The sequence below is a fragment of the Moschus berezovskii genome, chromosome 5 (assembly GCF_049115385.1).
Source record: "Moschus berezovskii isolate FMDL1 chromosome 5, NW_MosBer_1.0, whole genome shotgun sequence".
Classification (NCBI taxonomy): domain Eukaryota; kingdom Metazoa; phylum Chordata; class Mammalia; order Artiodactyla; family Moschidae; genus Moschus; species Moschus berezovskii.
The window spans coordinates 68,272,445-68,286,528 of NC_142464.1; the positions used below are offsets into that span (position 1 = coordinate 68,272,445).

Genomic DNA, 14,084 nt, shown 5'->3' on the forward strand with positions numbered 1-14,084 from the left:
GCCATGTGGTAATTCAGGATCAGCCAAACAGATTTGGGATGTTGATGTACCCATCTGGTGTGAGAGGCCCAATAAATAACATTTAAACGATATAACTGTATCCTGTAGTTAGGTTACCAAAGATATTGGCAAAATTGAACAGGGTACTGTCATAAAGAAATGCAGATGGAGTATGGAATCCAGGTGTGCCATTTACTGCTTTGAGATCTTGAACAAGATTCATGACCTCTCTTTGCCTCAGTTTCCCCCTCTGCAAATGAAGATAATAATGCTACCTACCTCATAATTATTGGGATGATTAAGAAAATGCATATAAAGTACTTGATTGGCACATGTTAAATGTGCAATAAGTGGCAAGCCAGTGTGACTTGTTATTATGATTTGGTTAAAAAGATCAAGGGAGGAGAGAATAATAGCACATTGAAGGACAAGGCAACATTGAGCCACTGTATCTGAAAAAACTCTTAACTACTCTGGAATCTTCCAGTATGTACTTAGTTCTGGTCATGTATCTTTGGAGTTATCAGCAGTCCATCATGCAAATGACTTACAAAGATTCAGAGAAGAGAGAGTCAGAAAGGATCAGAAAAGGAGGAGAAGTGAGCGGTTAAGTGAAGGCCTGGGGCTGACAGGTGAGCATGCACAAGTTTCCCTTTCAGTTAAGGGAGGAAGGGGAGCTGCCCCACTAAGCTGGATGGTTGGCTCCTCTCTCCAAGTTTGAGTAGAAGAGGAAGCAGATCTTGCATCATTGAGAAGGCCAGTGATCATCAAATCTAGGGATGTATGCTGATGTTAAGGACCACTGCTCATTAAAGTGGTTATTGGACCCTGAAAGACTTTACTTCCTTCATCTTCCCACCCAGGGTTTTCCTGAGCCATCCTGTTTAAATATGCATCCCACCCAAGCTTCCTGTCCTTCCATGCTTTATTTTCCCTTTTGGTAATTATCACTCTGTAATTTATATATTACTGTAATTTTATATTACTGAATTATCTCGTTCATCACTTTTCTCTCCAGTAGGTATAAACATACGAGAGCAGGCTGTTTTATTTTTGTGGTTGTTATTGTTCATGGCTGTCTCCCTGGTGCCTAACACAGAGTTCAATAAATATTACAGCAAGGGTTCAATAAATATTTGTTGAATGAGAAAGGAAAGAATAAATTCTCGTTTATCTTAAGATGTTTTTAGGGTGGTGAGCAGACGACTTCAGAAGACGTTTCTGAAGATTCTGTGATTGTTCAAATTGTGCAAAAGGAATAAATTACCAGTAACAATTTGTTTTAAAATTTTCTAGAAACTTTAAAGCTGTTGAGACAATCAACATAAGACTTAGAACTCCTGTGCATGATGTGTAAGCTTGTACAACTTTATTCAACCAGAATCTGGCATTGGCAAAGCTTCTCAAATTCTGGAAGTCAATAGTTGTCGTTTAAAGAGGGAGTAGGAATTGAGGGAAAAAACTCCAGAAGGTGAAAGTCCAAAACAGGATAGATTATGAATAGACACCATGTACTGAGTGTCTACTATATTCCAACGACTCTACAGCCATTTTGCAAAATCTTTCCCAGGGAGGTGTAATTATACCTGTTTCTCAGTTGGGAAGATCAGGGCCTCCTCCTTGCTCATAAGTGGGGCTGAGATTTGAACCTTACTTTATCTGAATCCAAATTTATAGCTCTCCAGAATTTCAGATTGTTTTGGGTACAAGTTTTAACCTAATCCCTCTAGAACTGTGCAGGAGATCTGTTATTTTGAAAAGATGGCAAGTTAGTAGTCATGGCCCTGCCTTTTAACTGAAACATCCGCAACCCCCACTCTCAGCAGGTGTGCGGAGATGCAGTTACCCTGTGATGTTTGTGCCCAAACTGAAGATCCCTATCAAGACAACGAGTAAAATATGAATGCAAGAAGAAGCAGTGATGGCCTTTTTCTTTTTTTTAAATGAATCAGGTATTCTACATCAGAGAGGAACTCCTCTGGGAGTTCATGCATTTGACCCAAAGACGCTCCTGTTACTCATATTACTTTGCAAACTCCTCTCCAGGATTTGCTCTCAAAGCCTGAGGCACATTCTTTCAAATTTATTCAACGATAGTCCATCTTTGTCCTTTTTGGGTGGATTTGATTTTGCTTTGGACCTGTATCCAGTGAATAAGGTAGGTGAACAAACCAGATTATACTTTGAGTCAAAGGCAAGTTATGAATAGAATGTAACACTACTGGTTTTCTCTTATAGTTTATTAAGCTGTCTCTAAAACGTTCTAAAAAGGTCCTAAAAGTGCCTTGCCTGATGTCAGCAGGGTTGCAAAAGTGCATTAACTAACCAGGGATGGCTTTGAAGGGTAGCGGGCATTAGACGATATTAACTCTGTTCTGACAAAAAAAAAAAAAAGAAGTTACACCACAGTTCAAATGATTACGTTGAATGCTATCATCTTTTGCAACAAGACCCTGCATTGTTATGAACTATGGCTCTGCAATAAAAAGAACCAGGATGTAAATGTTTGCTCGATAAACACAGTTATACACAGCAAACAAACCAGGATTAAAATGGCAGTTGAGAATCCCGAGAACCTGACATTCACTGAGACAAAAAGCAATGCATTATGTTACAGTAAAACAGTTAAAGAGAAAATAGATGATGAGAATCACAGCAAGGGAAATGGTTTTTTTTATAGCTATGGCTAAAAGAGGGAAGCTGAAAGATGTTTGAAATGATACTCTTATCTGGTTAGGGAGGCTGATGTTTATAATGATTCAAAGTGCATAAGGAGGTAATCATTCATGTGATTTCTAGCCTGAAGCATTTCTAAGATATTTTAATATTTAGAATTTAATGAGTATTTTATATGAATGTATTTTTACACTGAAAGTGACATGTACTAGTTAACCTTTTTCTCTTCTATAGAGCTAACATTTTACAATCCCCATCATAAAATTTCTCAATCAGAAGGAATGCATGTTTTGGTTTAATACAGTTGCTTATCACATAGTGGGGAGCTGGGTAAAAATAATTGCAGTCTGTCTAATGCTCTAGGTTTGAAACTCAAAACAGTCAAACTTTTGGTACATCTTCAGAATCCACTGAAATATTTTATTTTATTGGGTGGCATAATGTGAATGAAGGTCTGTGTAAATATTAAAAGCTACTCACTAAATCTAAATCATTTCACTAACAGTAAGAAGAAGGGGAAGGCATCTTACTGACTCAGGGTGAAAAATAATTTGGTAAATGATTGATATCACAGTTTCCAAGGTTTATTATTCATTACAATTAACACTGTCATTAAGAGTTCTCTCTGGTATAAAAGGCAGAGACCTTTGCAATGGACAAAAATATTACTTATGCGTGAGTTCAGAGTACTCAGTTGTTATTTTAAAACCCTCAATGAAAGACGTGCTCATTCTAGGAGACTATTAAAGAGAAAATAAGCTATTGGTCTGCCATATCAGAAGACATCTCTTTTTTTAAATAATTAATTTTTGGCTGCACTGGGTCTTTACTGCTGTGCGCGGGTTTTCTCTAGTTGCAGAGAGTAGGGCCTACCCTCCAGTTGTGGTGCATGGGCTTCTCATTGCCGTGGTTTCTTTTGTTGCTGAATACAGGCTCTAGAGGGCTCAGGCTTCAGTAGTTTGCGGTTCCTGGGCTCGAGAGCACAGGCTCAATTGTTGTGGCTCAGTGGCTTTGTTTCCTCATGGCATGTGGAATCTTCTTGGACAAGGAATTGAACCCATATCCCCTGCTTTGGCAGAAGGACTCTTAAGGACCACCAAGAAAGTCCAGGACATTTCAAATGAAGATGTTTTTGAGAAAGCAAGTCTTGACCTTTAGCCAACTGTGTTTAGCAGAGAATCTCAGAGGAAGGGTGCTCAGAAAACAGAAAATGGACCTGTGGCTCAGGGCTTAGGCTGCTTCCCTGTCCCCACAGCCCCAATCTCCCCCTTGGGAGCTAGCAGGGTGAAGAGCCATGACGGATGGATGGGTTGGGCGGGGGTCTTCGTTCTGCTTTTGTGGTCATGTACTTTCATGCAAATTGCTTAGCCTGCTAAGGTCTTCTTGGCTGTAAAAATATATTAAAAAATGATTACCATGTAAGACTGTTGTGAGGATTAGATGAGAGAATCAATCCAGGGATCAGCAAATGGTTCGTCAGTGGCTGACTATGAGGTGCCTGAGATGCACCAATGAGCAAGGCTAGGCCCTGGGCCTCAAGGGCTCTGTGCAGGGTGTGACAGGGCTGTTTGGTGAGTGCTTGACAGTTAACAGAAGGTGCTGTGGGATATCATGGGAGAACGCACAGTCCAATGCACAGTGTGGTAAGTGCTTGTCATGGAAGCTTCCTGAATATGGCTTATGAGAGGCCAGATCCTACTGGGAACTCCACACCCAGGATTTCCTTCCTTCCCACCACTCTGAATTCCCCAGGGTTTCCCCTCATCTCTGTCCCAAGGCTGGGCCTCATCTCTGTTCTGAGGCCCTATACATCCTCAGAACTTACATAGCCACAGGGGTGTGTGTGTGTAAGCATGTAGCATGTACATGTATTTTAGGTTATTTGCTTCCTCCCCTCACCACTACCCCTGTCTGTTAAAGAGAGAGCTAGCTAGAGTGAGAGAGAGAGAAAGATTTCCAGAAAAGGGAGAAAGTTAGCTGTCTCCCAACCTTCTCCCACTCCCCTTCAGAAAATCTCCTCTGACATTAAAATATATGTGAAGAGTTTTATATATTGTTGTATATATAAAAATATGTTTAGTGAAGACTAAAGGTATGTAAGAGGCAAGAGGAAAAAGCATTTCTCGCTGTCAGGAGCAAGAGGCTGCACAAAGCCTGACTCTATGAGAACATCTAAAACTACAATTACCTACACAGAGAGAGCAAGGCCATCAGAAGAGGCAGTGGGGGCGGTGGTGGTGGGGAGCCGGGGAGCCAAGAAGGAAAGGAACATGGGACAGCCAACTGGCAGTACTCTTCCCAGCACCAGCCAGAGCGGGTGGAAGCTTTTGGATTTTCAGACACACGCCGATTACCCTGCCCTGGAGTATGTATGTTCTTTTGTGAAGAAAATGCACAAGGCCCAACGCCCTGAAATTACAAACCACACTGTGGTTCCTTTCGCTTTGTTTCCCAAAGGGCAAAGTCTTACCTTCTCACGGAGGTGAAGCGGGGCTACCCTTGGAGGCAGCTCTCCTTGCACAAGGACACGCTTCTGCTTTTTCAAGGGGTGCTGGGGCACTGAGAAAACCACTGGATCTCTTCCTGGAAGTACTACCAATTTTCAGCTCTTTGCTGCCTTCAATTTTTTAGAAGCTCAGATGAGAAAACAGTTTTATCCTGAATTTGCAGAAGCATTTCTGAAGTGTATTTTCATCTCTGCATTAAACTGGCATATTGAAGCAGGACCCTCTCTGATGTGCCCCTGGGATTGCTTTTAGTCAAGTTTTTCATGAGATGAAATCAACCTATTTTACACAGAGGAAAAATGTGAGGAGCCATCTCTCGAGCTTGTGGCTGGCTGTGTTTAGTCTAAGGGTGGTGTTTCACTTCGGTTGTGATGTCCTTCTATGAGAATGCAGGTGCCAAGTTTCTCTTAGCACCGTCTCAGCACCAAAGAGCCAGGAAGCCCTCCTCATCCTGAGCAATGTGCTCAGTTTTCTGCATGGTAGTGTTTACTGCTTCACACCAGTTGCTTAAATGCTTAGAACTACGTGGTATTTTCATTTTCTCATTCAACCTTACCTCTGGCTTTAGCTTAATTTTCATCTTCATTTCTTTTGGCTTCATCTTTCTTGTTTTTAATTTGCTTTATTTTGCTAAGGTATATGTATTTTTATATGCTGCCCTAAATCTTTTGATGACCCAAACTAGAGGTAAATAAAGTATCCACCAGCCATATGTTCTGCTTACCTAGTAATATTATGATAGTGATCTGGGAAATTTTCTAAATATATGCTAAATTTCTGATATGTGCTTATCAGAGGGCTCAAGGATCTCACCTCCCAGCCTGAGTTATTATTGCACCTTAAAAATTGATGCCTAGTTTCAGGGATTAATGAGTCTCCTATGGACTTAGTAGTTGTATGAGCATCTCTGAGAATGCTCATTTTTCTCTACTTAATCCTGTCATCATTACACACCAGACACATCAATCCTCTTTTACTTCCTTGAACATGCCAAGCATTTTCCCACCTCAGGGCCTTTACACATATATTGCCTCTGCTTGAAATGTCTTTCCTTCTACTCCCCTTAGTAGAGTACTAAGTACTAGAAAGTAGTACTACTCCCTACTTTCCTTCTACTCCTCTTTTTTCAGCAATAGAGAGGTAACTTTACATTTTAATAATGGGGGGAATTTATATTGATGCCCAAGTCCCAAATCAGACAAATCAAACTGGAGTCTCTGGGGATGGGCCCTAGGTACTGATAAACATATGTATTTTTTTGCCCGTTGGTACCACAGTAGAGTTCTTAATTCCCCGACCAGGGATTGAACCCATGCCCCCTTGCAGTGGGAGTGCCAAGGCCTAACCACTGAACTTCCAGGGAATTCCCTAGGTACTGGTATTTTTCAAAAGCTTCTCAGTCAGGGTTGAGATTCACAACTTCAAGTCTCGCTTTGATTGTCAGATATACAAAGAGGCCCTCCTTGACCACCACCCCTGGGATGTGCATCTTGTCTTGCACTCTAGTTCAACTTCTTTTCTGATTCGTTTGCAATAGTTATTGCAATCTGTAATGATTGCATTTGTATGAATGTTTCTGTCTCTTCTGAGTAGGATGTAGGTGCTGAGAGCACAGGGAATATGTCTGTCTCAGCCTCTGTGTTTCTCTTCAGTTCACGGTATCAGGCACATAACAGAATTCCGAGTCTGCAATACTGAGGGCATCTGAGGGTGGCCCTCAGATGATGCGTACAGATCTGAGTGTCTCTCTGCAAGTCAGTCGAGGCTCCCTGGAATATTATGAAAGAATCCATGTTAACATTCAGTAGCTATCCTAACTGGCTAAAAGGATGAACACACTTTCCTTTCAACTGACTCTGGTGTCCCAGGATTTTTCGAGTGAGATGTTTTTTTTCTTTTGGCCATGCCTTGAGGCATGTGGGATCTTATTTCCCTAACCAGTGATTGAACCTGTGTCCCTGCAGTGAAAATGCGGAGTCCTAACCACTGGACTTCCCAGGGAGTCCCTGGAGTGAGATTTGTAGATAGATCCTGACTCACAGCATTTCCTTTATGTCCCCATCTTGCCCCTTCACTTGACTCTGACCATTATGAGTGAGAGATTCCATCTTGGTGTACCCTCCCCTACCCTAGCACTGGACTTTGCACACAGTAGGGGCTCTATAAATGCTTGTTAACTTGAGTGGATTTTATCGTTTTGGCGTGTAGGCATTTTGACCAAGACTTCACCCTGGAAGATAGCGTTTATGATTAGTTCGGGATTTGAGGCGGGTGTGAGGGGGAGACTGTGACCACATCATGAAAGTTAAATGTATTGGTACAGGCAACTCAGTCATAATCTAAGTATGTGCAGATGGTCTCTACACCTGGACTGCACTGGAGGACAGACCATGTAAATTTGGGTTTGGAGGCAAGTAATGAAACTCCGAGGAGTCTGAAAACAACTCTGAGTCACATATCTCGTAACACAGGTGTGGGTCCATCCAAGGGTAAATGTGTGGCGGGGCTGTCTGAGCTCTCGCTAAGGCTGAGTCTGTCCTTTCCAGATTGCTGTTTGGTAGTTATTAATAAAACAAAGCCCACCTACCGCTTTCCCTCCATAGTCAGTATGTTCACCAGGTTGACATGAAGACCTAAGGTGCTTTTTCCTAAGCTTCAGTGAACCAAGACCAGTCTGTGGAGTGGCCCTGTGGCCTTTTTTTTTTTTTTCTTGGTTTGTTTCACTTCCTTAAGGAATCATCTTGGTTTTCCACTTTTCCTTTCCACAATTTTAAGTAGGTGGTTTGCTGCTGGGAAATTGGGGGAGGGGGAGAGGGAAATGGTCCCCTGAGAAGTGATAAATTCAACACAAATCTGCCACGCAGCAAAGGTCTTATTCTGTCTCTCATCTGGGGAAGTTTTCATATTGTCATGGAGGAAAACACACGTGCACACACACATACACACATCACTAAACCCACACAAATGAAACCCTCTCTTCGGAGAAGCCAGCTACAGGAAATTGACTTATGCAGAGGAACTTGCTAATCTCTTTTGTCACATTCGGATCGTTCCCGCTGCCTCAGTCACCACTCACACCAAACCCAGTCATCTTGGGTTTGATTCTCTACCAGCCCAGCTCTCAAAATTTTAGGTCTTCCAATCCGAGAATGTTATACTTTTGGGGAGGAAGGAAAGATAGATCCTAGAAGGAAATCATAGCAGTGAAATGACTTGGGCTGCTTTTGTTTTTACTTACCTTCACTGAACAAATTTGACTTCCGGAGTCAGTCATTTTGGTGTCAAGAAATTTCTTCGGCATTCTACAACAGGTAAGACTTTGACTTCTTTAAAAATATTTCTTCACTGTCAAAAGAAATCTTTCTGATTTTATTTAGCGTTTACTATAGATTCAACATAGTGATCACTCTGTTCAATCTGTTGTGAAGTATAGAAACGTGTTACTCAGGCACAGGGAGTTAGTCTGATAGCCAACTACTCCCCATGCCTGCCCAAGTCTAACAGGATGCATTTAGTTTCTGAAACATTAAACATTATAATAGTTGGCTTTTTAGTTTTCCAGATACTCTCCTAGAGAATTCATATGCTTATAATTGGCTATGATTGAGCTCAGATATTTTGGTAGTTTAAATATCATCCTATGTTTGATGAAGTAAATCCAAAGATCCTCTAAACTGTGCAAATATGAGTTTAAAAATTTTCTAATTCAGAAAAGAAACAGAACCAAAATCCAAATGATATAGATTCATATCTGAAATTCCTAGCTTGTTGGTTTCATCTATTCCCAATGCTAAAGTCCCCTTTTCTAAAAGTGATATTTGATGTGTAAGTACATATTTTTAAATGAAATCAAATTTAGTTTTTTGAAGTGGTCTGATTTGGAGATATGCTGTGAGGTACCACTTGGTAGCCTGGGTTGTAACTAAATAAAGTTAGAGAAATCACTGGTTTGGGGTTCTTTACTATATTAAAGCTAATATTGGAATATTCAAGAAAGCAGCAAGTTGTTGATTATCACTTGTTGATTCTAAACTGGTGTTGTGAAGGACATAAGAGAAATGTAAAGAATTCTCTATTTTGAAGGATCTAATAGATGTGATAAGAACTAAAATCCAGGAAGCAGTACAAGATGGAAATTAAAGGATAGATGGAATGACCATGGGCTGTAAGAGTTCTGAGAATGAGATTTGAGGGAAAACTGGAGTAGTCTGAAAGACACAGGCCTTGGAAAGATGAGAGATTTGAGTAGATGGAAGGGGGGTTAATTCACACTGGAAAAATTGTGTGGGCAAAGGCACAAAAGTGAGACTGACTAGAAGATGACCATCCCACTTAAGGAAATTGACCTGAGAAAAGATGAAAGCTTGTTTTACACTTTGGTAGGAAAAAAGCTTGTAAAATTAAGGTGTAGATGGGTTATGGAAGACCCAGAGAGGCAAGGCTGCTAAGGAGACGAGTCTACTCCATTCGATGGGTGTCTAGTATTCTTAGGCCTTTGGGCACTTCTTTATCAGCACTCACAGCTCTAACAATTCATGTGCGAGGTTGCCTCGGGGTCCGTGCTTCTTCATGCTCCGGGCTTCCTCATGCATCTCCCAAATCTGTGATTCTCGACTTGCCATCCCTCTACTGTTTTCCCCTTGTACATTGTGAATGCAGAGAAAGCTTTGTGTGGCTTACGGTACCTATAAGACCTCCATTTTTGGTTACTACATGCTCAGGAGACCCTTCAATCATTTGGTAATTGAAGTAGACTTCCTCTTGGGCGGACAAGCTGGTTGACTAATTATAAGCAAGTCTCCATTCTTCAATAGTCAGCCCCCAAATCCCACGAACTATCTGTTACTTCCTTTGTGTGTCTGATGGTATGTTGTGGATATGCTGCTGTTCTTTCCCTAATGATTCTGAATAATTTTTCCCCTGGACTATGAAATATCTGCATCCATATAATAACGAAAGCACCTTCCAGAATACAAACCCAGACTTTGGAGCCAGATTGCCTTGTGTCGAATCCTGGTGCTGTTGTTTCTCACCTGTGAGAACCTTGGACACATTACATAACTTCTTTAATCCTCAATAAAAAAATATGTAAAGTAGCTCTAACAATAAATTAAAATATCTACTTCAGAGGGTGGTTGTAGGGATAAAAGAGATAAAAACATGTAAAGCATTTAGCCTAGTGCCTGGGATAAAATAGACTCTCAGTAAATGTAGCTATTACAATTCTTATCAAGAATGGGGACACTAGAATGAAGATTTCATGGTCCCTGGCTTAGGAAACAGTGTCAGACTTAATTTTTTTGGCCTCCAAAATCACTGCAGATGGTAATTGCAGCCATGCAATTAAAAGGCACTTACTCCTTGGAAGGAAAGTTATGACCAATCTAGATAGCGTATTAAATGTCTCTGTTTTTTAAACAGAGACATTATTTGCCAACAAAGGTCCATCTGGTCAAGGCTATGGTTTTTCCAGTGGTCATGTATGGACGTGAGAGTTGGACTGTGAAAATAACTGATCGCCGAAGAATTGATGCTTTTGAACTGTGTTGTTGGAGAAGACTCTTGAGAGTCCCTTGGACTGCAAGGAGTTCCAACCAGTCCATTCTAGAGGAGATCAGTCCTGGGTGTTCATTGGAAGGACTGATGCGAATGCTGAAACTCCAATACTTTGGCTACCTCATGCGACAAGCTCATTCACTGGAAAAGACTCTGATGCTGGGAGGGATTGGGGGCAGGAGGAGAAGGGGACGACAGAGGATGAAATGGCTGGATGGCATCACCGACTTGATGGACATGAGTTTGAGTGAACTCTAGGAGTTGGTGATGGATAGGGAGGCCTGGTGTTCTGCGATTTATGGGGTCGCAAAGAGTCGGACATGACTGAGCGACTGAACTGAACTGAACTGGCTTAGGAACAATGTATCTGTAAAGTTACTTTTTTAATGCCAGTATTCCTTTCAAAGGAAAGTGGGAGTGATAGGTAGAGGCTGAGATTTAACATTTTTTTTGAGCACCAAGAATAGACAAGGCACAGGGATAGATGTATTATAGTGGTAATGTACATGAGAAAAGGGAAACAAGATTAGAGATAGATTTTTTAAGCCTTTCCCTAGCAAATTCTCAGACATATAAGACAACTCTCTGAGTGAATGCTGTACTATTTGTGGGCATCTATGGTTGATGCTCACTGAATGCTTTGGGTGGAATTTTAGAGTACTTGGAATTAGAGATAAATGAGTAACTTCCTTGGGCTGTTTAAGTGAAATTATGTATTTTATGATATATTTTAATTTTAGTGCTGAGAAGGCATTGCTAAAAATCCATTTTGACAATGAATGCCCATAGTGCTTATTTAAATTCTGGATGCTTGTATCTGGACAAAAGCCAAGATTAAAAAGCATCCTGCTTTCCCATTCTGCTCTCCAGATCAGAGATTCTTTTGGCTTTAGAAAATGCCCTTTAAAAATGCGTATATGGCCAGTATGCTCATTATGCAGGAGATTCTCAACTGCACATGTAGATTACTTTGGTTTTATCATAATAATTTTTTTAAATAGAGCTCCACTATATTCTAAGGGTGGAAATTTGGGGCCTTTGTGTATGTAAAGGGAGGACACAAGTTCGGATGGATACCAAAGTGGAGCATGCTACAAAGCAGCCTCACTGTATCGAATGCTGGGCTGGGCAGTGAGGGGTGGGGATCAGAGATGGAAAGGGTGAACAGAGGGACATGGTAGGTGCCAGAATTAAGGCCCCTCCTCTGAGGCTTTTCAGTCATTTGACTCCAACAGCTGCTTGAATGCCCTAAGCAACTTCTTGATGCCTCGTGTAGAAAGTCATCATACTGTTCCCACATTTGGACCATTGTTCAGAGATGGTTTGATTTGTCTGGTTCTGGCCTGGAATCATTGTTCCTCAAGTTGGCTGGACATCAAAACCCTTTGAAAAGATTTTCAAAACTAGCAATTCTCTTGTATCACACCCCAGTCCTGGAGTGGGGTCCAGGAATCTGTGTGATAAAAATACATTTTTTTTCCACTCAAGAGACTTAGAGACAATTGTTCTGTAGGTGAGCATTTGGGAGCTATTGATCCAAAACTCTCCTACCTGGGTCCCAGCACTGAGATGGTAAGTTGAATAAGTGCTGGAAAGAGGTAAAACCATCTTCCCTCTATTGCTAGTAATGTGCGTGTGTGTTAGTTGTTTAGTCATGTCTGACTCTTTGTGACCCTATGGACTATATAGCCTGCCATGCTCTTCTGCCCATGGAATTCTCCAGGCAAGAATACTAGAGTAGGTAACCATTCTCTTCTCCAGAGGATCTTCCCTGACCCAGGGATTGAACCCAGGTCTCCTGCATTGCAGGCAGATTCTTTACCATCTGAGCTACCAGGGAAGCCCTTGTTAATATCACACAAAAGCATTTTCCTTTGTTTTGAATTTATTTCTTAGGAGAATTTCTGGAAGTGAGATGATTTGGTCAAGTATGTATGTTTAGAGTTTTTGTTAACCATATTTACATGTTAACTTGCAAATGTAGGGTGCTACTTGAAAAATCCTGAAGTGTTATAGACACGTAGAGGCTATTCAGTGTCACTCACAGAAAGCCCAAAGACAGGAGTTTGCTTTCACATGAGATAGTGCCAAATCACTCTCCCACTTCTCTCTTCCAGTAAAACACAATACTAATGAATTACTTTTGGAAGAGAATTTCAAAGCATTACGGAATGCTCGATTGCTTCTTTGAGCATAAGTTGAAGTCTTCTAATCACTATATTAGTTTCTTGTAAAACTGAAGTCAGCAATGACCTCTTCCCCATTTCGTAGAAAAGAAAACCAGCGAAGACAGTGGTTAGGTAACATCAATATGGTTCTCATAATATGTGCCATGAGAACTACACATAGTCATCCATTCAGTCATTGTTCGAGTAAATAAATGATTGAGTGCTTTTTAAAAGGTGACAATGGAAAAACACCAGTAAAATGAATGGATGAAGAGAGTATTACCCAAACTGGGGGAGAGTGTGCAGAATGAATTTACTCGCATAGACTTCCTGTTCTTTTCTCTCTCTCTCTTTTTTTTTTTTTTTGGATTGCTTTATTCATTATGCATTATCATAATTTGCTAACTTAAAAGCATGGCTATTGCTTGTGGCACAGATGGAATCAGGTGAATTTTCAGTGGCTTCCATGAAAAAAAAAAGGTGTGCTTTTGCAAAATATCTAGTGAGATATAGGCAGGAATGTGTGGGAGCCTGTACTTGCTTGCAAGAACTGATTGTGTCATTCCAGAAAATTTGCAAACCAGTTGTTAAACAGTCACTATTAAAAATTAAATTCTATAAATCCAAGTTCAATAAATTATATTAAAAATAAATGTAATACTCAAAACATATTACTCTTGATTATTTACAATATTTTTCTGTCATCTATGCTTTTGAAGTTATCATCTCCAAATTATCTGTGTGATAGAAATATTATAATGATGTGATGCTATGAAACATTTGTATTCAGTGATATCATGTTCATAACTTGAAACTGGACCCGATAGGGGTGTTTATACCACAAAATTGGCAAATGCTATAAATCAAACTCTCCACCCTTTTTTCTTTTCCTTTGAGAAAAATCTATTAAATAAACATTTACCAGCATATTGCTGAGGAAATGTATAAAATACATGGCAACTTGGCAATATGTGGCAAGAGCTATCCAAATGCTCACACACTTTGATCCATTAATTCTACCTCTGGGAATTTATTCTAAATAAATAATTCAAAGAAGGAAAAAAGTAACATGCATGAACTGTATTCTTCATTATGTATTGTTATTGTGACACTGTATTGTTATTATGACAGAATGATCCGAAAATAGCCTAAATAATAACCAAAAGTGATCTGGCAG

General features: G+C 40.4%; 1 protein-coding gene across 2 annotated transcripts in view; it reads left to right on the forward strand.

The window, feature by feature from the left end:
• Positions 1–1,896: 1,896 nt before the first annotated feature.
• The window catches only part of RHOH (ras homolog family member H), a 49,668-nt gene continuing 37,480 nt past the window's right edge, over positions 1,897–14,084 (forward strand). Inside the window, exon 1 of one of the 2 annotated variants that reach the window (XM_055434749.2) lies at positions 1,897–2,158. The gene's annotated coding sequence lies outside the window, so the exon portion shown is untranslated. Of the gene's footprint in view, positions 2,159–8,190; positions 8,495–14,084 lie in introns of those variants that run through there. The other variant, XM_055434748.2, reaches the window with a different exon arrangement.